The following is a 25,702-nucleotide window of genomic DNA, read 5'->3' on the forward strand; positions in this document are numbered from 1 at the left end:
AGTCACTGGGACAGCAGTGAGCAATTGGAGGGGAAAACAGGAAAAAGAAAACAGCAACCTCCCTGAGCAGTACAGTGTCACTATAATAAAATTGTAGTGCTCTGCTGTATGGTGATCACAGACACTGATTACTGCATTGATTTGACTGCATTACTGCATTTGGGTTGACCAGTAATAGAGGGGAGAACTTCTAATGGGGACATTAGTTCTGGTGACAACCCGGATTTCCTCCCACTTCTTGTTTTGGCTATGGGGCAGAAAGTAGAGGGAAATCTCCTCAATGGGACAGTACTCACTAGTACTTACTCTAAAGTGGAAAATAAAAGTTTACCTTTTTAGTTATACTTTAAGCCTAGCTTAGAGAAGACCAATATTAAAATAATGACTACTTAAGTTAGTAACCAGCAACAGTTGAGACAATAGACATTTTAATTAGGAAAATGTACAGTACAGTACAGTATATGTAATACTCAGCACAGTTTACAAAGAGCAGAAATGCAGCCTCGATAATGTACAGCATAGCATATTGAGAGCAGTGGTTAGTATTATATTGGTTACTTACCTGAGGAAACCTTGTGTCCTGTGCTGCTGGCTGTGGCAATAACTGTTGATACCACAATAAGCCCGGGTTCACAACAGTGGCATCTCCAGCTTTCATATTTAGGGGGGGCACATGGGGGGACAGGGACAAAAGTAGGGGGGCAACTATAAAATGCAATTATATATATCTCCTGGGGCCCTTTACTACGACCCCACAATGGCCCTTTCACATGTTCTGCAGTGAATTCCCTTCCTACTGTATTGGGGCCCCCCAGGGTGGCAGAAAACAAGAGATATATGTCACCAGCATACCAAGAAAATATAAGGATCCAAAGCAGTGGGAGAACTATCAGGGTTGCAAAGGTTGTCTTGCCACCGGCCCTGGTGTTCTGCCACTGTGGGGTTCCCCAGCCTCCTCTTGCTGTCCTGCCCCTGCTATTGACAGCGCTGGTCTGAGAAATCAGTCTGTTTTTTCAGTAACTGAGAGCCCTGGTGGAGTCCTTCCTGCAACTCGCTCTTCTCCCTGCCAATGAGGATGCAGGGGAAGGAGCAGATCGGGCGGCCATGGTTGTGTGAGTGCTCGCATTATGCAGTGTCAGTGAGCAGAGGGAGGGGGGAGGAGCACCCGCAGGAGCTGACTGGGGACTCTCTCCCTCTTAGACATTGATTTTTTGTAAAAAAAAATATATTTTTTTTTTATTGGGGGGGGGGGGGGGGGGCACATGGTGGGGCACAGCATAATGTTGGGGGGGGGGGGGGGTCAGGGCCCCCTCTGGACCCCCCCTAGGGACGCCATTGGTTCACAATGACAGAGGGAGGAAATCTTGCGAGTTCACCTGAGCTTGCACAATTTCATTCCCGCATGTCAGTGCAACTGCAAGGGTTCCTGCACAGATGTCTATACAAATCTCACCCTGAAGTCACCAAAAGTAGTACAGAAGCTACTTTTGGGAATTGGTGCAGCGCTGCAAATGCGGCTTCGCACCAATGTGAACCTAGGCTCAAGCTTAGTACGCAGTTTTCATTTTGAATGAAAAAAACTGACAGCTCTGGTCAGAGCCGCTGTACTAACAATCCAATGTTAGTACAGTGACCTCCCTCGCTGAGCTGTTGTGTTCTGACAGAGGGATGGCCCCCTGCCAGAACACTCTGATCAGTGCTCTCTGCCATTGACTGATCGGGAGTCAGTTGGCTGCTGGTTTTCCAGCATGCCCATCCGACAGAAGCTGGCTAAACGTCCGGCTTCTATCGGACCAGCTGTCATACACACACGCCAAATGTCGGCCAGTTTTTATTGAACCGGCCAATGTCACCCAGCATTCGGCCTATGTGCATTAGGTTTTAGACAGACACTGTCAAGCGACAGAAAAATCTGCCTGGAATGGCTTTCATGCTGATGGGTGTTTAAATATAGGAAAATAGATGTAGCGATGTAGTTGCCGCTAGTAACAAACAATCCACCAATTCACCTCGCTGCCAGACTTCATACATCACTTGCAGAGACAATGAACAGTCTTTTTTGCTGGTTTTGTTTTTGTTGTTTTATTGGGGGGGGTACAACTTGGATGGGAAAAGGGTATATGGGATGCCCATAGAATCGATTAATTGCCATAATATTTTAAAGAATATACATTTTAGCACATATTTAGAGCCAGAAGGTATGATGTACATCTGTAAATATTATGTTTCTCCTCCTGCATTTCCATGCAGACTGTTGCTTCCTCTCTGCTCTACTCCCGCAGACTATTTGCTTCCAAGGATTCCTCATTCAATACCGTGTAGAGAATGAGGACACCACTTCTAACCATGTAGAAATGATGTTCCCAGAAACTTCTTTCCTCCTGCACAAAGCTTCTCCTCATGTTCCCCTCCTGCACAAACGTATTCTGAACAATGTCACATCTACTTCTATTAAGGCAAGAAGGACCCACTCTGAATAAGTCCCTTAGCAGGCTCTGGTTGCTCGCTGCCACTGGGCCTGAGGCCTACCTCTCCCCGGAGGCCCAGTAGTTTAAAAGCATTATCTTGGATGGTGGACTACTGTTCCCAACCAGCCCAAACTTGCAAATCCTGTGCCCTCAGGCCACATCGATTTGACACAGATCCCCACAGTCTTTTCCTCTGATCCAGGACTCCCCATCATTCACCGTGTAAATGATGAAGACTTTGCTAATGACCGTGTAGAAGCAAAATTCCCTCACAGACTTCCTGGCACATTCAGCCCTCCACTGTGGTAACACTCACCGACCTTTCACCTTGATGAGGAACTTGAACGGACCATACATTCCGACAGCTTCATCTGCCCCTTCTGCTCCAGCAGTTCTTTATCACCGACCGCGTGGTCACGAAGACAATGCCAATGACCGTGTAGAGGCAAAGTTCCCTCACAGATTCTCCCTGGGCCTCCTCCTGCGATCAGCGCACCCCCCCCCCCCAGATGGGGGTGCCCTCCTGCTGATGCCTAGAATTCCATTCCTCAATTCACTCAGCCGACTTTTTCCCCCAGTGGCATGTTACCTCAGCTTATATAGGAGGCCCGCCTCCCTGCCAATACCAATTGGGGATTGGTCAGGGCTCCCACATGAGCTGCCTGACACTCTAGTTCTAGGCCCTGCCTCTCTTCCAGAACATTCTCCCTGGAAGCAGGGGATGTGCCTCAGAACTAGAGCACAGGTGGCCACACCCATTGCTACTCTGACCACTCCCAGCCCCCAGATCAAAACAGACAGGCATAGCTTGCGGCATAGGCCTGCCTAAATTTGCTGATGTGCTGACTGACAGTACCTAGTAATAAAAACATTGCTAGCACCTACCTATTGATAGAGAATGCTACATTGATATTAGTAGTGATTAAAATGTGGTATTCGTCAACTGCTGAATATTTATATGCTATGCTGTATTTTTAAATTCATTTAGCTAACATGAACAATGTTACACAGAAGACTTTATGACGTAAAGTGCTGAAAATGCTCTCACCTGTTCCTACTCACTCCAGACAAGAGAAAATTGCTGAGTGATTTTGGTAAAGATGAAACTTCTTCAATCTTGCAGTTGCACCTTGCATTCAGGGTGTAGTAAAACATATTACCAGGAAGATGCCACCCTGCATGGTGAAGTATTTATCTGTCATCCTCTTGTCATTGGTGCTTAATACATTTACTTGATTCATCACACAGAAGGTGGAACCAGTGGAGGAGGTTTATTAGACAAATAGACACCACTATATAAAAAGTGTCTTGGGCATACCTCCTAAATTTCTGAAATGGTAAAGAGGGTCACCTATTACCAAAAGTATGTAGGCATAGGACACACTCCCTGCCACGTTCCCTTAAAGGAGAATTATACAAAAAAATAAAAATGATGGTTAAACCCACAAGTGCAATTTTGACCACTACAATTCCTTTATGTTGGCTACTGAAATTTACGAACAGCAAATTAGAAATTAGATGAAAGGTTGAGCACTGTAAAACACTTGCTTATAGAAAAATAGTGCATTTTATATACAACTATATAGATCGGACCAAAATGAGAGACAGATGAGGAGGAAAGAGGGACAGAGGGACTTTTTTCCGAATGAGGAACGGTCCCTGGAAATCGGTTACAGTTGTGAGGTATGGTCCTGGGCCCTGCTCTGGTAAAAACAAAACAAAAAAAGGTCTACATCACCTATCAGCTGCAGAGGACTTTTAGGCTGGGTTCACACTATTCTGAATTGGATGCGGATTTCCTCAATGGAGCCGGTTCACACATCTACAGGGTGGCCGCAGAGCGCACAGCAGAAGAGTCCTGTGCGTCTTTGGCTCCTTTTCAGGTCCGAATTCAGCCAAAAATTCTGACCTAATTCGGACCTGAAACGGTGAACGGGGACGCACCGGACCCCTGCTTTGCCCCGCAGCCATACATAGTGTGAACCCAGCCTTACAGTGCTACATGAATATAGCACAGCCCAGTGTTTCTCAACTCCAGTCCTCAAGGCGCCCCAACAGGTCATGTTTTTTAGAATTACCAAACAGCTGTGGTAATTACTAAGGCAGTGAAACTGATCAAATCACCTGTGCAAAATAATGGAAAGCCTGAAAACATGACCTGTTGGGGCGCCTTGAGGACTGGAGTTGAGAAACCCTGGCACAGCCTTTTAAAATTAACTAGACCGCATCCGAGCATGTATATGTACTTAGCTGGGGCTAGACTTCTTTATAGAAGATCATCTTGATGTGCAAGTTTGCAGTGATTTTGTCTTGAAAAATTTAATTAGGGTTTTGCATTCACGGGCCTTTCACTAACAAACCTTACTCTAACATCTGGAGCTCTGACAATCCTAATGCTAATCCTTGCTAGCCCTAACCATCTGCTTTAAAGTTAATGTTAGCTGTGTTGCATAATCCTTCAGGTTAAACATAATCCTTATCAGATCACCTAACATCTATTACAGGTTGCCTTATCTTACCCTATTGATGAGGTATCAGTGCAAAGAGAAAGGGGAGCTTAAAGGTTACATGAGGGTTAACAAAATTGTAGCTTATTGTGGTGAACATGGTGTGTTACCATCAACAGGGTTATGTAATAATGGCATTTTGAAGCTTGTTTGTTAAAGCCCATCTCCAAGCATAGCACTTCCAATGTCATGCCTTCTTTCATTCTACTTTGCTCTCAGCCATTCGCAAAAAATACCTCCTAAGTTTTTATATTTCCCCTATTTCGCCATCTGTATCCCCTGCTTTAGGGAGTAATGAATGGTGTTCCATAGCTGCAGTCTGTACCCAGTCGGTGATGTCATCATGGCACTAGAGTTCTCTGGTTTGTAAGAAGACTCCACTACTGGACAGACAAAGGAAGGCGTCCATGTTAACTATGCGGTGACATGGACATTCAAAGGAGGGTCTTCCTTCTCTACTGAGAAGAAGATAGAAAACTCAAGACCCTGCATTCCACGTCAATGCTAGTTTAGGTGAGTATCTGATGCATTTAGAATAGCAGCAATAAGTAAGTAGAGGTGCTGCACCAAGGATGAGTGGAGGGGGGAAATACCTAGACTTCCCTTTTGGTATTGTTATTGGAGCCATCTTTTCCTGTTCCTGTTATGTTAAAGTGAAGCTACAGCCCCCCCCCCCCACCAAACAATTGAAAGTCAGCAGCTACAAATACTGTAGCTGCTGACTTTTAATATTAGGACACTTACCTGTCCAGGGATCCTGTGGTGTCGGCACCCCAGCCGATTTTTTTTTTTTTTTTTTTTAATCCACTCTTGGGTGCTGCTGCAGCCATTTCTTGTACGGGACACCGGCAGTGAAGCCTTGTGTCGTATGCGCAAAGTGCGCTGTGCTTTGTGAATGGCCCGGCGAGGGAAGGAGGAGGGGGGCTGTGGCAAGGTCTCCTGGAAGTGGAGACGGGTACCTGTCAAACTGGTACCCGCTGCCTCCGAAAGGTGCCAAATGTGGCAGCGGGGGGTAGAGAAAGCAAACAAGCGGATGTTATCCTTTTGGTTGGAGCTCCGCTTTAAATATGCAATTTGATGCAGCAAGTATGTCTCCTGTGGTCTGCCTCCAGACACTACAGACATAAATACTGCAATAGAACATTACAGGGTGTCTGAAGCTGGTAAACGTAAAGCCCAGGGCCTTAAAAAGGCGCGATTTTTCTGCCCGACGAATCGCTGTAAAATCATGCAAACGGAATCTCAGGACGCCTTTCGCCCAAAAAATTGGGTGCCATTGGAAGTGATGGGAATCACAAGGGCGTCCCATGATTTGCTGCTATTTTGAATCACGGACAGAATCTTGGCGATTCCACCCACGACACAGATCGCTCAGATGTGAACGGAGCCATATCGTAGATAAGGTTCGGATATAGATGTTAATCTGGCTCCCTACACAAAAAAAGGCATGGGAGAAGCACTAAAAATACATGCCAGACCCTTATCCTTGAGAACCTCATGCAAAAAACAAAAACAAAAATTGCTTGGGGTCCCCCCAAATTCTATACCAGACCCTCCGTGTCTGATGGATATTAGAGGAAAACCCCCACATAAAAATGAAAAAAAAAAAAAAGGGGGATATTCCCAAAAATAGACAGACCCTTTCTTATCTGAGCATGCGTGTATAAGATTTTCTTGCCCACAACCTTGGCCCAGTGGTTGTGGCCTGGTATGATTTGGGGGGGGGCGTACCCTTTCCCACTCTCTCTTCTGGCCTGCCAGGCAGCATGCTGAGATAAAGGTCTGGTGTGCTTTCTGGGGATCCAGGGGCGGATCCAAAGTCTAGTCTTGGGAGGGGCGCTGCCAGAAAATAAAGGTTTTCGCAGGCAATTTATTGGGGCAATGACTGGTGTTTGTGCTTCAATCATCATGGCACCATAGTTGATATGGTGTCAGGATGATTGAAGCGCATTATTTCATTTATTACATTTTATTATAAAATGAAATAGTTAAACTCACCATAATGCAGAATCAGTGGGAGCCCTGAGTGTGTCACATGCCACTGTCGCCTGCCACCAGATACAGCTTGTCACTTGCCACGTTACTTGCCATCAGATGCGGATTGTCACTTGCCACGCTGCCTGCCAACAGATGCAGCTTGTCACGCTGCCTGCCAACAGATGCAGCTTGTCACTTGCCACATCGCCTGCCACCATATACAGAATGTCACTTGTCACATCACCTGCCTTCAGATGCAGCTTGTGACTTGTTACGTCATCTGCCTTCAGATGCAGCTTGTCACTTGCCATGTCACCTCCCTTCAGATGCAGCTTGTGACTTGTTACATCACCTGCCTTCAGATGCAGCTTGTCACTTGCCATGTCACCTGCCTTCAGATGCAGCTTGTTACCTGCCACATCACCTGCCTTCAGAAGCAGCTTGTCTCGTCACCTGCCTTCAGATGTAGCTTGTCACTTGCCACGTCACCTGCCTTCAGATGCGGGTTGGCACTTGCCACGTCACCTGCAACCAGATGCGGATTGTTTTTTTGTGTGAAATACCTTTTTAAAATTTATAGCAGACCTGACGTGCCTGAATTATTGATATGGCCAGAGATTACCGACAGTAAATTAATGGGGCATAAAATGTTTACTGGCTGCTAAGAATGCGGTGGGTGCTGGCAACTGCTGCTTCCTTAACAACCATTCACCATGGAAGAAGGAATAAAAACCCACTAAAATAAAGTCCAGTGTTCAGATGAATGCCTGAACAAGCAAGGTTTGGTCCAAACTTATGTTCAGATTGAACCGGGAGATAATCCTTTATTGGTGAGCCTAATTCCAGCTGCTTAATATGGCTCACACACATTAATTTTTTTTTTAATTCTTTTTTTATTTTCAGTAATAAATGGAGCAATATGTTTTCAGGAGAAAGTGACCCCATGCAGGTCTGCAGAGTGAACATTGTTGGAATGGAGAGAAAGGTATTTTTGTGAATACGTTTTATTATTATTATTATAATTTTAAATTTCAAAAGGGTGGATTACAAATGTTCAGTGAACCAAACAAAATTGAAAGGTAAACAGTTAACACAGTATTCTTCTACTCTGCACTTGGATGGTGAGATTTATTAAAGTCCATATACAATATAGTAATATATTATAATAATCCTATTGTTATAATTATAATGGGCCCCCTCCTCATTTTGCTTTGCATTTTCCCATCCTGTGGATTGAAGTAGGTGACGTGGCAAAATTGACTGACTGCAATGTTCCAATGATCTGACACCTATATATTTAAAAAATAAATATAGTTGTAAATAAACACACACAAACATTTGACAAATTCTACACCTGACATAGCCCAGCATTGTAATTCCATAATCAGTGTGGGGTAGAAACCCTTGTCCTCACCAACATGAGGACAAGGTGCTTTCCCAAGGTAGGGGATCCCCCCTGGCAATGCACCCCACATGTTTAGGTCAGTGCTATAAAAATCACTGCAAAAATATATATATGAGGGGCGTAAAGGAAACAATACAAAAATCAAAAAAGAAAATTGCCATTTTTAGTTTTTTATATATATATTTTTTTGTAATTCCTTTATTTGTATAAAGATTCATAGAAAATACAGACATTAAAAAGATACATCTGAGTACATCATCAATAGAAACTTCAACATATGAACCGCTAACAAAGAGCATCAAAGCGGAGTTCCATCCTTTTTTTTTTTTTTTTAAAAAGTCAGCAGCTACAAAAAGCATAGCTGCTGACTTTTAATAAACCAACACTTACCTGTCCCATGGTCCATCGATGTGGTCGCCCGGAGGCTAGCTCCTCTCCCCTTCCTCTTCTCGGCGCCGTCATGGTAACTGTGGGCACCCGGCCGTGATAGCTTACGGCTTCATGGCCGGGCGTGCACTGCGCATTCGCTCTCCTATTGGCCAGCCGATCTTCTGGGACCTGAGTTGTGGGTGAGAGGAGGAGTCGCCTAGGCGGCCGAAGATAGGAAGCAGGAAGTGGAAGTGGGACAGCAGGAAGTGGGACAGGAAGTCCCACGAAAAAATGACATGCCAAATGATACATGTCGGGGGGCGAGGAGTGCTTAAACCGGAAGTTCCACATTTGGGTGGAACTCCCCTTGAAGACATCCCTCCCAGAAGAATTATTTAAATGGACATTCTTCTTATTCCAGTGCTGCCTTAGTGATAGTGCTGCTTATTCGTGCTCCTACTGTGCAAACACTCACCGAATAGCCTCACCCCTACAGGTGACTGTGCGCGGTCACAGTCTTTGCCACTGTGTAGTTCCTGGCAGTTCCAGATCGTGCTTAATGCATTCTGTACATATTGGGGTTGATTGTGGTGCTATTCGGTGAGTGTTTGCACAGTAGGAGCACGAATAAGCAGCACTATCACTAAGGCAGCACTGGAATAAGAAGATTGATTTTAACAATATTGTTTTATCAGAGGAACAATTCTTTTTAAGCAGGGAACCATTTGTGCATACAATAGTACTATTTAAAGCAATATTGTTTCTACAGCAAGCACTTGTTATTCTGAGCACAAGTCACTTTATCAATTTGTATATCAGCAATTTTTTCCTCTCCCTCTCCCCTCCCCCCTCATCATTTTACTAAAGCACTTTTTTTCTTATGCACTTTATTATGTATGATACGATTTAATGGATACATTTGTCATGACTTTATACCTTTTTTCAAATACCAGTATCATATGGTAGACGTTAGTTGCATGGGCAAATCACTTATTGCGAAATCAGTCCCTTTATACACTGTCACTATCTTTTAAGCACCAGAGGGTGTAACATCAAGTAAATGCTATGTAAATGCTATTTATAATGGATAAATTACTCTGGAAATTAGTCACTTTATATTCTTTTACTACCTTTTAATTATTAGGGGTTGTAACACCATGCAGTTCCTACAAAATACTGTTACCACACACTGCTAGTTCACCACCAATTAGTCATCAGAACAGCGCCACAGTTACATTTAATTCTCTCTCTACTTGAGTGATACAGAGCAGGCATGTGCGGTGAGGTCAGTGGCTGGTGACGCACTGGCTAGTATCAGAGCCAGATACACACAGGTTACATACACCGCGGTCGTTCGAGCGAGAGCAATAATTCTGGCACTAGACCTCCTCTGTAACTCTAAACATGTAATCTGTAAAAAATTTCTATCTATATATAATGTTTGGAAGTTCTGATTTATAAGTTATATGAGTTATAACTTCAAACCAGTAATTTCACAGTAAATAGATAAATAATACATTATTATCGTATAACATATAGCATAATATATGTTTTAGCTTGATTATAACAGTACCTTTTGAAAAGCAGCAGATTCTCATTCTCCCTTTTAACTGTGTGAGAAAAAACATGGTATTGAGGGAAAATCTTATACACAGAAACACATGTTATTTCCTTCTAGTTTAGAGGGCTGGGATGGAATGGACCATTTGTGTTTTAGACACATGCCCCTTCTATGACACTATAGTGAGAGGCGTGCCACCACTGCAATATTTTTATTGGACAGCTAGGGCTAATGGTACTTTACCATTGGTCCAAGACTCTAAGCTGTTCATTGAGCTCAGTGTTTCTGACAAGAAGTGAGAGGCACTGTGAGCTCAACCTCTCAGTCTGCTGCAAACAGAGTGTGCCAGCTTGTATTTAAACTGGTCGCTCTGTATGTAGCTTCTGACAGGCTGCACAAGGAGCCCCGTATCTCTGGAACCATAGGTCGTAGGACCCCCAAATTTTTACCAGTGGTGGGGTATGACTTAGGCCACCTCTGTGACCTCAGGTTGCCGAGCTAAGACCCATGAAGCTCGATTTTTTATTTTTTTTATTTTATAATGTTCATGGCAGGTAAGGCTCTGCCTCACCTGTCTCACCTGACTGCACATGCCTAATACAGAGGGTTCCACTTATCTAGTAATCTGAAATTTGGAGCAGGGAGAACAGGGAGAAACGAGAAAGAAAGCGGAGCAAACAAGACCAGGGAAGGAACACAAAAGAAAAGGAAATGAGGATGACCGACGAATTTACAGCAATAGTGCGAAAGAAAAGAGGCAAGAGCCATATGGGAAGGGCTTGCAGTAGAACGAGAATTCGAGGGAGCACTGACATTTTGAGAGTATGGCAATGGCCGAACCATGTCAGGGTTAAGGAATGTCAGTGCAGAAAGTCTTCCTTCAGTTTGATAAGAAGTGGCTCAAAATTGGTTTCATATGGTTTAGATGGGTCAGAAGTGATGTTGGTGCCTAGGTATTTAATCTCCGCAGATGCCCACTGGAAGGGAAAAGAATGCCAGAGACTCTGGATCACGTCAAGGTCCGCAGAGATGGTAGGGGCAGAGGATTTCCCAAAATTTATTTTGAAATAGTACAAAGTCTCATTCACCTGTAGAGCCTTTAGGAGGTTTGGTAGAGAGGTAAGTGGGTCTGTAATAAAAAAGATCAGGTTATCAGTGAACGATGCCACCTTGTGGTCACCCGAGTATTTACAATAACCGGAGATGTTGGGATCATCACAGACCGTGTAGAGGAAGGTTTCCAACGTCAGTATAAATATAAGTTGAGAGAGGGGGTAGCCCTGCTGTGTCCCATTCGATATGTAAAGTCAGACCTGTTCTCGTCGACTTTTAAATTCGCAGAAGGTCGTGAATAGTTCTGCCGTTATGCATTTAAGGCGGGAATATGAAAGATGAGATATACCCCTAGAGACATCCAAGGCTGGGTCCATGGCAAAGTTTAGATCTCCCCCGAAGATCAGGGTTCCCTCCTGAAACTCCAAAAGAGCAGGTATCAAGCTTCATAAAAAGGGGAGATGATCAACATTAGTTAAATATACATTGGCCAGAGTAACCATAGTTACATAGTTACATAGTTAGTAAGGTTGAATAAAGACACCAGTCCATCCAGTTCAACCTGAGTTAGCACCCACAATTGTCCCCATCCCTGCACATTGTGTCCCATCAAGATGCCCATCCACTATATTATTATTTATTTATTTATTTTTTATATATTTAAGGTACCCATGTAGCACCATCAATCTTCGCAGCACTCCACACACACACACACCGGTCCCCACCCCCAAGGGGTCTGCAACCATCAATTCACCGATTTTCCCCTTTTACAAAAAGGAAACAGCCCATTGGATCCTGCTGTATTGTGGACAATGACCAGGGCACCGTGTTCGCCAGCAAGATGCTCACCCCCTTTGATTTTGGAATTAGGGAAGGACTGTGGTAGTCTGTAGAGAAAGCTCTGTTAGAAAGATGAGGGACATGGTTGAGTTTGAAATACTTTTCTTGGAGAAAGACCACCTGCGACTTGCTTTTTTTCCAGGTCCGTTAGGAGTCTGGAATGCTTTTCAGGAACACCAAGTCCCCTGACTTTGAAAGAGGTGAATTTAATGGTGCCCAATGCCATTCCGGTGCTCAGGTATACCTCCCAAAGGAGGGGAGAATGAAACCCGGGAGTGGGATGACAGGGGGGTTGGGGAAAAGGGGAGAGGAAAGTGAGAGGGAACACAAGAGGGAGAGGACATATAGAGAGGGGGGAGGAGAAGGGTAATGAAAAAGGGAAGTGTGCTAAAGGTAACATGTACCAAATCCCTCAGGGAGGACAAATTACTCTACAGGGGGAAAACCCTAACTGGGGTGGTGGTAAGGTCAGGAGGTGAAACAGCAGAGGTGCACAGACTGGAGAACCACAACATGGATAAGAATAATAGACACCGTTAAAAGGAACATTATTATGGATTAAGGAAACAGAGATATTCCCCATCAATCCAGTGATAGAGCGTAGGAGGCCGCATAGCCAACTGTTTTGAGGCAAGAGACATGCAGAGAATGGGCCTCTGACACCTGTAAGTACTTCTGCAAAAAACAAATACATATACACAGGTAATATATATCACTGCAACTGAAAAGGTAGCTAGAGACCAACTGATGGACATAAACCCTAGCCCCCAGGTGGTGAATCCAGGCTGGTCCAAGGGACCCCAATGGAACTAAAACTGGGAGATAGAAAATCGGATGTGTATAGGCAAGGTATATGGTCGTACGTCTCCCCCTGTATGGGTATGGGGGATCCCTTGTAAAAACCGTAAGGGGGTCCTGGGAACCCGCTCATGCCACCACCAGGAGGCCCTTTAAAGAGGCAACAAAGCCGATCTAATCATCCCATACCTTTGACGAGAACCAAGCTACATTAATGAGTCTACTCGATGAGTTCCACGTCCCAGCCGTGTCAAACATTGGGGGCTAACAGGCCCCGAAAAAAATTCTCTGTGACCTAAGATCTTCTCTGGTCACACCCGTCAAAGAAAAAGGGGTGAGGAAATGGCCAGTCTCTGAGGCGGGGAGCCCACTAGCGGGCAAATAGTGATGCATAAAAAGATACTAACACTGAGTAGAGTACAAATGTTTATTGGTATGTAATGGTCATTTCATTGTTTGTTCCTGAGCAACCACCGCACTAGATGGTGGTGCATGTATTAAAAGATGGATCCAGAACACACAACTGCCACGAAAAACAATGATCCAATAGTGAGTTCAAGGTCTAGAAGACTGGACTGAGACATCATCACTTTACATTGAACTGCAACAACCAACTATTGAGAAGACAGGGATCCCACTGCCAAGGAATATGACAATGGGGTACCCTCAGTGTATTAGCCTTCCGAGGATGCTGGGGTGCGTCTGGGTGGTTCATTGCTGGACGTACGGGATTGCGCCCTGCGGATCCTCTGCAGTCTTGGAAAATGTGGGCCTGGAGGATCAAACCGTAGCAGGGATTCCAGCCAATCAGGTACATGGGTCTATCAAGGGATTGAAACAGTGGTTGAAGCTGGTCAGAAGAGCGTAGGTAGAAAGGTAGGAACCTTGCTTCTGGACAATAAGGTGGAAAGGATGACCCCACCATAGGTATCCCCCATGTCCCGGATGACTTCCAGTAAGGGGAGAAGCATGCCCCACATCATACGGGTCTGTCGAGAGATATCTGGGTAGACCCGCACAACAGCGCCATCAAAGTCAATAGGCCCCTTAATCCATGCTCTACATAGAATCTCTTCCTTAACTCCATAGAAGTGCACCCTGCACAGAACATCCCTGGGTGGAGCGGAAGAGGCTGAGGCTGAAGGGGTGGGTCGAGGGCCTTGCACCCGATGGACCCAGTCACAGCTCGAGATCCGCTGTAGGTGCTTTGTCTAGGAGCTGGTTAAGAATGTCAGTCACTGTTACACGCTGGTCAACCCCCATAGTTGCCTCTGGTATACCCCAAAGACAGAGGTTATTCCTCCTGTTCCTATTTTCTACGTCATCAATTTTGAGCTGAATGTCAATTAGATGATAGAGGTATGTGGCCTGATGCGCCTCCAGGGCCTTTAACTGGGTGTCAACTGTAGACGTGGAGGATTCCAAGGTAGCTACCCGCTCCTCCACTGTGTCCATCTGCTGTTTATTATTATGGATCTCCCTAGACAGAGCAGACACTATGCATGCAGCCATTGCTTGGATGTCTTGCCGCGTGGGCAGCTCTGCCAGTGAGTGCCTGATATCCCCCTCGTGCTGTTCCCTGAAGCCCGGGAAAAAGTGGAGCCCATGGGGGAGTCTGCACGCGGCAGCTCCGGTGACAGGATGGGAGATGCCGGGCGTGGTGCAAGACAGGCTCACCTGTCATAGTCACTTACGCTTCTGAGGGCCATCAGAGGTGCTGGATGGTCCGACTCGCGGCGGTGCCATCTTGGATGTAGCAGTGGGTGTGGGAGCCGGTTGAGAGGATGACTGTTGGCAGAGAAAGTAGCCAGTAATCTCAGCAGTCCGAGGCTCCCCAGTAGTTAGGACAGGTATCCGGTTCCCAGACATGGATCGTGGCTTTCTGTAGCAGTTGGGTGTTGCAGTGCCCGGTCCACCCAGAGCTCTCATAACAAGCGTGCGCACGCCGTCCAGACCATACCCCCACAGTTTATAATTTTATTTGACAGAGGCAGCTCCCATTGATTTCAATGGAGTTCAGGTTCAGCAACCCGAAGTTTGGTGAACCCCTGTAGAGCAGAAAACAGGGCTGTTCGGCTCATCACTACCCAGGGCATATGGGAGTTTAAAACAGCGCCTAGCCTAATATCCTCATCAAATCTAATGTCATCAAGAAACTGAAAGCATTTTTTCTATGCAATGAATTCTAGAACAGTTTGTATGAGACTATATTCCTCAGTTTGCGTCAACAGAATCTGAAAATATTTACCAAAATCTATAAATTACAGAGTATACGTTTTACCCATCTACACTTAAGAAGGTCTTACATGGATTGAAATTCATCCGTTTCAGCAGGGACTGTTGCTCTACTGATCAACTTCTGTTCAAACAGGCTGGTGGGTTTTTCCCAAGCGATCAGTGCTGCCAACTATAGCCGCCAACACCGATCAATGTGTTCTGAAGATCGGGGAAGGCTCCCTGCTGTCAGAACACAATGGCACAAAAAGAGTCATTCTCTCACCCACCTTGAATGTGTGGATTGGGGAATTGGGTAATTTTTCTCATTCAACCCGCTGGATTAATGAAAACAAAATGTATGACCTGCCTTAGATACAATGATAAACTATAAAAACTATCAAACATTGACAAAAAAAGAATTAGGCATCAAATACTACTACAGGACAGCAAAAACATTAAAAGCTTAAAGGAAAAAGAGCAGGCCATAGCCCAAAGACCAAGAAAAACAAGGTTGCCAAATTATATTGTTTCTAAATTAAAACATGCCCAGTATTATCTGTTGTAAACTGAGGATAATGGCATTGTTTAGCACACTAAATGAATGCTGTAATTCCTAAATTTCCATTGGATAGCAAATCTATTATTTATTCTATAGAGAAATTCTGAAAAGAGTTAGAAAATCTGACCCTGCTTTCTATTTCAGTGAGGGATTCAAATGGCCATGTCCATAGTGCATTTTGTATTATATTACACTATTACTGGCTTTTACAGATTTCTGATCATTTTAAACAATATACACTCAGTAAGATAAAAATGTAGTAAAATCTGAGGTTATAAAACTCTACTGGGACCAATTCTATCTATTGGTCACATGTTGAAGATATGAACGACATCTAGTCATTTTCAGTCTAATGTGGAAAAAAATGTCTGGTGCTTAATAATCCATTGCTAGGGAACAATTCCAAGCACATATTAATCGAATATGTACCTATCTCCTAGTAGACATTATAAAAAGAATAATGGTCATTTTTTTAAGTTAAAGTGGAACTTCATTCTCTCAATCAACATTGACTACTTTTAATCCTTGTGCAACTAGCATTAGTAGATAGGAAAGAATATCATATTTACTTGTTCTCAACTTTTTTTTTTTTTTACATTTATTCAGTTACTTCCTGTTTTCCAGGCCTAGACAAATGATGCCATACATACCAGGAATCTTCAGGAGGAGAGGAAGGGTTATCTCATCTAAGTACTCCTTACTTCCAGCAGGCCTGAGCTAAGGGCAGATGGATTCTCGGAAGAAAATGCTACATGATCTGCCCTTCCTTAAGATGGCCCACAGCCAGAAATGCTAGGGTGTGTTTTTCAAAGTGATCTCTCAGAAAAATAAATGGCTTTGAACATTAAAAATGAATTAATTTGTGTTTTTGCTTTGTGGTGTTCAGATGCACTGTAGTTCTGCTTTAATTATGGAAATACCAAGCACCAAATCCTGAATATTTCCTTAAGTAAGAATACCCCAATTTCTTGTAATGTAGAATTAAAAGACTTCAGTACCAACAGGCCAGGATTACCTCAGCAATAGCTGGTCTATCCTTGTCCCCTGAATGGCTTTCAAGCCGTCTTCCTTGTCAATGCCTTCTTGTAGAGTAATTAAAGTGGTTGTAAGCCGTTACAGACCAGTTTGTGCTACAGGTAAGCTTATAATAAGGCTTACCTGTAGCTACCCAGGATATCTCCTAAACTGGCATGGTTTAGGAGATATCCCCTGTATTTGCATGTGCCGACGTCATTGGCACATGCGCACTGACACAAACTGAAGCAATGGCACGTTAGTGCCGTTGCTTCAGTGAGTGTGCCATTACTGCGCGCATGCGCAGGAGTGACGTCCTAGCGGCTCCGGGCAATCACAGTGCCGGAGGCGCAATACTCAGAGGTAAGCCCCAGGAGTGATTACGCCAGCCAGTGCTGTGTATGGGCACCACAGAGAGGGATTCAATCTCAGGGGAGTATTACATGATGAGCTAGTATGCTATTCATACTAGCTCATTATGCCTTTGTCTTGCAGGTGTTAGTTTTTTTTGTTTTGTTTTTTAAAACCACTTTAACTGCAGCCAGTAGGGGTAATAATTCTTCTTAAATCTTCTTCTTTTAATGTCCTTTTGGTTGTACAGTTAGAAAATACGCTTTTGCCTATATATGACATGAATTAATTGCTCTGATGTGCATGAAAGATTGCACAGGTGCATTGTCTGGCCCTGCTGCCAGCAGCCTATTAAACTCTATGAGAGGCTGTCAGCTCCTGTGACTGCACAGGGCTGGACAGTGAACTTAGCATTACTAATCAAAAAAGTATCAGAAGCACTAGGTGTCACTGATCCCAGCGCTCTAATGGATAAAAGCAGATTAATGCACTATAGCAGCTATTATGTAAACAGACAATTGATAAAAATGTGCAAAGATAAAAATCGAAATAAGCACCCCAGTGCTAGCAGAATAACTAGAAATATTCAGTGCAAACAATAGCATTAAAAGCCACCTAAAAGGGGGGCGTGGCTAGCCAGCGGAGCAGATGGTCGCACATTGAAACAGCTCCGTCGATTCCTGGGCTTATACGGGATATAATAGCGATTACAAGCCTCGTTTAAAGCCACCAAAGCTAACTAGTGGAGTGGGACATCTCTCTGATGACATCCCGCAAACGTAAAGGACCCACAAAACCGGGAAAGATGACAGATTTCCTCATAGAGCCGCGCCATCTCCAGGACCAAGATGGCGCTGGCAGATACAGCGGAGATACACGAGGACCGAACACACAGCAAGGCCCTAACATGAAGCATAGCGGAGGCTGCGATAACGCTGACCTGCAGGAGCCGACCATCTATCCTCCCCCTCCCTTGGCTTCCTCCAGCCCAGCAAAAAGCAGGCAAAGGACATCATCAGCTCCGCCTGACACTGAGGAGGTAAGCGGACATAATTCATCTATGGATGACACTAGGGAGCTACAGGACTCCATTACTGATTTCCCATCAGTGAACCAGCCAGTCATGGACACCACGCTCAAAGATATGCTGGTGTCCCTTCGTTCCACCCTGCATGCAGACATACTAGCCATAACTCAGCATTTTAAATCAGAAGTAACAGCAGTGTCTAACAGGGTCTCCCGCATTGAGAGCTAAATGGGCGAGTTTGCGAACACTTTTAACGATATGGTCGATGCCCACAACGACAGGGACGATTAAATTCTGAACATCAAAACGAAATTAGCCAATTTGGAAGATAGATCTAGACGTAACAATGTCAAAATAAGGGGAATTCCGGAATCGGTCAAAACTCCAGAACTAAAAGGCTATTTCATCAATCTAATGAAAGCCAGACTTCCAAAAGCGCCATTAGAAGAGCTGGTTGTGGACCGGATTCACCGCCTCCCGAGGCCCAAAAATATCCCGAATCATCTTCCCAGGGACACCATAGTTCGGGTTCACTTCTACCACATAAAAGACCAATTCATGATGGCCACTAGAAGACGCGATGAACAACCTCCTGACCTGCAGGATCTATCCTTCTTTGCAGATATCTCTTTTACAATGCAGCAACATAGGCAGCTGGCTACAATAACCAAACCACTAAACAACCATCATATCCCGTATAGATGGCTGTACCCAGGCCAAGTAATTGATCACCAAGGATGGCAAATCTCATGTGATCGCAACTGTCAAAGAAGGCATCCGACTTATGAAAGCTTGGCGGATTTTGGATCCATACAACAAAGACAACGACCCACAGCACTCACCTCCATTTACCAGGGTCAGCTCCGATATGGAAACAGGCTGAAAACCTATAGCTCTGCTACAACAAATTAATCCCCTGGATGGCCCAGGAGACAGCCACAGAGAATCCTAACCTTTAACCCCCAAGATATAGCGGTAGTCTTCCGCACAGATTCTTGAACGAATCGCTCCTTTTTTATTTTATTGTCTTCCCCCCCCTGTTTTTCCTCCTTGTTCTATATTGGAGGAACAGTGTTTCGGGACTTCCAGATTGAGCAGTTCACCTAACTGACGTTCCCCATCCATAACTCCTTGCTTCATCGCACCTCACCCCTACCCTCGTCAGCAACACAGCCTGAGGACACCGAACTTCACCAATCCAAAGAGAAACAACCATACGATATGTGCCTTACACCTCATCATTATGGCATTCATCATATCCTCACTGAACGTGAAAGGCTTGAATAGCCCACAAAAATGCCAAATAGCCTGGAAGGAAGCAGTCAAGCTTAAGAGGTGACATTATTTGCTTCCAGGAAACTCCATTTTTCCGCAAGCAATCCACCTTCCTTTTAACCATCGCAAGTTCCCTCGTGTATTTTTAGCCAATGGCCCCAAAAAGAAAGGAGGAGTGGCAATAGCCATAAGAGATTCCATCCCTTTCAAACATATTGAGACCCATTCAGATACCTCAGGAAGATTTGTCATCTTGGTCTGCGAGATCTATAAAGTTAAATACACATTGGTTAATGTGTACCTACCTAATACAGGTCAAATACGATTTTCTAAAGAAAATTTGGAAGAAAGTGGAATCCGCTAAACAGGGACATGTAGTGCTTTGTGGGTACTTCAGTGCGGTCGCAAACGGGGAACTAGATGTCTCCAACTCCAAACGCCAAGGATCCCGCAGGGCAACTCTGGCACAATTTCTCTTATCCTCTAATCTCTTTGACGTGTGGCGGTGCCAACATTCGTCTGAAAAGGACTTCACTTTTTATTCCAATGTACACAGGTATTCACGTAATAGATCTGTTTTTGGTAGACAAATGTATGCTCCAAAAAAATTGTGAAATCTGACATACATGTGATATCTTGGTCTGATCATGCTCCCATCTCCATGAGTGTGGGGGATCGCACTGCCGAGACAAGAGCAAACAGGTGGAGAAATGACATTTTCACCCTCGCACAACCTGAAAACTTAAAATCAATCAAACGCTCTGAAAGAGTTTTTTGATATTAATGCTCCCTCGGTGGATGACCCTTTCACACTCTGGAACACCCACAAAGTTTTTATCAGGGGTTTGCTCATACAGATGAGTAGTAGACTTAGAAGGCAGAGGACAGAGCGGCTCAACGACCTGTTAACTAATATACAAAATTTAGAAACGTCCAATAAACATAACTCTACACAAAAAATCAGAGATTCATTATTCTATGATAGACAAGAATTACGGGCACTCCTGATCTCCCAGCAGGAGAACCGCTATCATAAACTGAAAGCAAACAACTACCGATGTGGCAACAAAACGGGGAAACTGCTGGCAGCTCAACTAAAAGAAAAGTAACGAAACATAAAATCCAACATATGATAAACCCCAAATCCAAAAAAACAGTGTCCAATCTTAAAGAAATAGCTGATGCTTTCAGCGACTATTAGGAAGCATACAATCTCAAAGATGACCCAGAGACCGCGCAACCCACTGACGAAATTATATCCGATTCCTTAGACTCAATACAACTACCTAAAGTATCTCAAGACGATTTATCCGCACTTAATATGCCATTTACCATCCCAGAAATTGAAAAGATTATCAGAAGCATGCCCCACAACAAATCACCGGGACCAGATGGTTACTCCTCTGAGTACTACCAGATGCTTCAAAACAAACTCTCCCCAACGGATCTTTGACGCCGCAATGTCTACTGCCTCATTCCCAAAAGAAATGTTGACAGCTACAATTATAACTTTGCCAAAACCAGGTAAAGAACCAACAGCCCCACAAAACTTTAGACCTATATCCCTTTTAAATGTGGATGTAAAGTTGTATGCTAAACTACTGGCTAGCAGAATGTCCTCCTTATTGCCGAAACTCATCAACCACGATCAGGTGGGATTTGTGACAGGCCATCAGGCAAATGACGCGACCGGAAGAATGATAGACATTCTCCAGCTAACTGAAAAACATGGAAGGCCTTCTCTGCTTCTCACTTTGGACGCAGAGAAGGCCTTCGATAGAGCGTATTGGGGATATCTGACTAGGGTTCTGGAAAAATTTGGACTGACGGCACGATCCGTCAGGCCATACTAGCATTGTACTCATCCATTTCTGCCTTTGTTCACAAAGCGTAAGTTCTCCAATAACTTTGCTATAACCAATGGAACAAGGCAAGGGTGTCCATTATCACCACTAATTTTTGCCACGGTAATGCAACCGTCAGCAGAAAAAATCAGAACACACCCCTTCGTTCATGGCATCCCAACCACAGTTGCCATAAAATCTCACTCTTTACAGATGACGTCATTTTGACTTTATCCGACCCCTATGAATCATTAACAGCAGCTCATGAAACCCTATTAAAATTTAGTACAGTGGCCTATTACAAGGTTAATGCATCTAAATCCAGCATCTTAGGCATAGCTATTAAAAATGCAACCAAATTAGCCATTCAAAGGGACTTCCCATACCCATAAGCTCCCAACTCCATATCTTACTTAGGCATTAAATTGACTTCATCTGTCTCCAACCTATATCATGACAAGTACTACCCCTTAATAAGTGAATTCCAAAAGGAACTATCCAGACTCCAGAAACACTACATCTCTTGGAGCGGATGCTTAGCAGAGTATAAGATGCTATTACTCCCAAAACTAACGTACCTTTTTAGAGCCCTCCCAATTACTGTACCGGCATCATTTTTCACCACTATGCAAAAGCAAATGTTCAATTTTATATGGGAAGGGAAGAGAGTGAGGATTCCTCTCCGAATGCAAGGGAAGCAAAAAGCGGCAGGTGGATTGGGTATACCGATACTTAAAGACTACTACATAGCAGTAATCTTAGAACAGACCAGAAGCTGGTTTGACCAGAAAATAACCAAGCCGTGGTGCCATTTAGAGCAAGCTTGGATATACCCTAAACCCCTAAGAGCCCTACTAATAGCCCACAACTAGCTACAATATCGATAGAACACCCAACTATTCAATCCTCTTTACATGCATGGACGTACCTACAAGAAACGTCCCACACATATACTCAATTCACCCAAGTCCCCATATCATTGGAAGCACTTCAGTGGGTAATTCCTAATATCTCACTAATTCACTGGCTGAGCAGAGATATATTTCTACTGAAAGATTTATTGCAAGGGAATAATCTAATGCCCTTTAAAGACATACAAATGAAATACAACATACCCTCGTCGGAATTTCTTACCTGCAGATAGCCTTAATCTATAAACAACTGAATACATTAAATACTCCAATTCCAACTCCAGTATGTACGTTTTGAATTCCCATAATTTAAAGGCTAAAGGCATTTCTCTGCTATATGATTTAATCAATGACAAATCAGCATTTACTAAACTCAACCCATTAATCAAATGGGAAAAGGATATTGGCAAGAACTTCACAAACTCTCAATGGCTTTTGGCAATTAAGTGTAACCGACAATTCTCAAGGTGTTCGAACTATGAGCAGCTGGCAGCGAAGTTTCTAGCAAGGTAGCACTTAACCCCATATATAGTAGCCAAATTCTCGAAAGACAACTCAAATCTGTGCTGGAGAGGCTGCGGACAGGTGTGAAATATGGTCCATATGGTGTGGGCGTGCCCTCACCAAAGAAGTATTCAAATTAATAGCCAGAGTTTCGGGAGTAATCACGTAACCTTCTTCTATTGAAAAAGCTATCCTGAGTAAGGATGAGCCGAACAACCCCCCCCCCCCCCCCCCCCGGTTCGGTTCGCACCAGAACCTGCGAACGGAACGAAAATTTGCATGAATGTTAAAACCCCATTGAGGTCTATGGGACTCGAACGTTCAAAATCAAAAGTGCTAATTTTAAAGGCTAATTTGCATGGTATTGTCCTAAAAAAGGGTTTGGGGACCCGGGTCCTGCCCCAGGGGACATGTATCAATGCAAAAAAAACTTTTAAAAACTTCAGTTTTTTCGGGAGCAGTGATTTTAATGCTGCTTAAAGTAAATTTTAAAAAGTGAAATATTCCTTTAAATATCGTACCTGGGGGGTGTCTATACTATGCCTGTAAAGTGGCGCGTGTTTCCCGTGCTTAGAACAGTCCCTGCACAGAATGACATTTTTAAAGGGAAAAAAGTCATTTCAAACTGCTTGCGGCTTTAATGTAATGTCGGGTCCTGGCAATATGGATGAAAATCAGTGAGACAAACGGCATGGGTACCCTCCAGTCCATTACCAGGCCCTTTGGGTCCTGTATGGGTATTAAGGGGAACCCCGCACCCAAATTAAAAAAAGGTAAGGCCCTTTATACTCTGAACAGCAGTATACAGGTGGTGCAAACAAGACAGGGACTGTAGGTTTGTTGTTAAGTAGAATCTGTTTGTAATTTTGAACTGGTACATTTTTAAAGTGTAGTTCCAGCCAAAAAATCTGTTTTGTAAGCTTTTTGGAAAACATAGGGAAGGGTTATCACCCCTGTGACATTTGTTTTGCTGTCTGTGCTCCTCTTCAGAAGATTTCATCTCACTTTTTGTCCCAATGACAAATGTTTTTTGAAAATTTGGGGTTTTTAGTGAAACAAGAATTGGTGATAAAGCATCAGTGGAAAGGAGAAAAGTTTTTCCCATATTAACTCTTACAGGAGAGAATTTCCCTTCCTTTGGGGTAGATTTCATCTCACTTCCTGTTGTCTCCTTCCGTTTGCAAGTAGGAGTCGCTTGTAAGTTGGATGTTTGAAAGTAGGGGCCTGCCCTATATACTCAGCAGAAATTTGGGCCTTAGGTGTTGTTGTGGCCTCAACACTGTAAGCCCTCACAGGGCCCTGCTGTGAAATATTAGATCAAGAATTGTAATTACATGCCCCTGTTGAACAGGGCCAGAAAAATTGGGGCTTTGGTGGTGGTGGTGCTGGTGGCACAACACTGTAAGTCCTCGCAGTTAATCTTGGTGGGCGCAGAAACGGGCCCTGCTGTGAAATATTATGCCCCGTACACACGGTCGGATTTTCCTATGGAAAATGTCCGATCGGAGCGTGTTGTCGGAAATTCCGACCGTGTGTGGGCTCCATCGGACATTTTCCATCGGATTTTCCGACACACAAAGTTGGAGAGCAGGAGATAAAATTTTCCAACAACAAAATCCGTTGTCGGAAATTCCGATCGTGTGTACACAAATCCGACGGACAAAGTGCCACGCATGCTCAGAATAAATAAAGTGATGAAAGCTATTGGCCACTGCCCCGTTTATAGTCCCGACAAACGTGTTTTACGTCACCGCGTTTAGAACGATCGGATTTTCCGACAATTTTGTGTGACCGTGTGTATGCAAGACAAGTTTGAGCCAACAAACATCGGAAAAAATCCTAGGATTTTGTTGTCGGAATGTCGGAACAAAGTCCGACCGTGTGTACGCCCTATTAGATCAAGAATTCTAATTACATGTCCCTGTTGAACAGGGGCTGAAAAATTGGGCCTTAGGCACTGGTGCTGGTGCCACAACACTGCAACCCCTCACAGATACTCTAGTTGGAATGCAGGAACGAGCCCTGCTGCAAAAGAATTGCATCAAAAATTGTAATTACACGCCCCTGTTGAACAGGGGCTGAAAAATTGGGCCTTAGCACTGGTGCCACAACACTGCAACCCCTCACAGATACTCTAGTTGGAACGCAGGAACGAGCCCTGCTGCAAAGAATTGCATCAAAAATTGTAATTACATGCCCTTGTTAAACAGGGGCTTAAAAATTGGGCCTTAGGCACTGGTGGCGGCGCCCAGAACCAAAAATGTTCTTACAAGATATCAGCATGATCATTGAGGAGGAAGAGGATAATTACTCAGCATAACAGGATAGTCACTCAGCATCAGCATAGGCAGTCTTTGAAGGGATCTGACATTTCAAAAAAAATTATTCGGTTACATCAGCATCAGGTGCTTGGTAGCTGGTGGTGATCCAAGACTGATTCATTTTTATCAAGGTCGGTGGACAGACGCACCCTGTGATCGGTTACAAAGCCTCCAGCAGCACTGAATGTGCATTCCGAAAGAACGCTGGATGCAGGATAGGCCAGTAGCTCAATTGCATACTGTGCAAGCTCTGGCCAGTGATCCATCCTCAAGACCCAGTAACCCAGAGGATTTTCGGTGGGAAAGGTGTCCAAGTCAGATCTTGCCCCTAGGTATTCCTGCACCATGTAAAACAGACACTGGCAATGGTTGCTGGAACCGATCATACCTTGGGGCTGCGGACTAAAAAATTGTCTGAACGCATCGGTCAGACGGCCACCTTCTCCACCGCTCCTTCTTTGACTGACCGAAGCCTCAGCAACACGTTGTCCCGAAACAGGAGTTTGTAACCTCCCAGTCTCTGGGAACGCTTTGCACAGACCTTTCTGCAAGGCCTCCCGAAGATGTTTCATCCTCTGCTCCCTCTGCGACGGCAAGATAAGGTCCGCAACCTTACAATTGTAACGTGGATCAAGGAGGGTTGCCAGCCAGTATTGGTCCTTCTCCTTGATACCACGAATACGAGGATCCTTACGCAGGCT

At 44.2% G+C, this 25,702-nt stretch overlaps 1 long non-coding RNA gene across 1 annotated transcript in view; it reads left to right on the forward strand.

Annotated features, from left to right (window-relative positions):
• LOC141114511 (uncharacterized) overlaps positions 1 to 16,605 on the forward strand; it is a 30,781-nt gene extending 14,176 nt beyond the window's left edge. The window contains exons 2-3 of the long non-coding RNA XR_012236919.1: positions 7,856 to 7,937; positions 16,379 to 16,605. This is a non-coding gene — a long non-coding RNA (uncharacterized lncRNA). The remainder of the gene's footprint in view (positions 1 to 7,855; positions 7,938 to 16,378) is intronic.
• Positions 16,606 to 25,702: the final 9,097 nt, after the last annotated feature.

The sequence above is a fragment of the Aquarana catesbeiana genome, linkage group LG01, assembly GCF_042186555.1.
Source record: "Aquarana catesbeiana isolate 2022-GZ linkage group LG01, ASM4218655v1, whole genome shotgun sequence".
In the NCBI taxonomy this organism is placed as follows: Eukaryota; Metazoa; Chordata; class Amphibia; order Anura; family Ranidae; genus Aquarana; species Aquarana catesbeiana.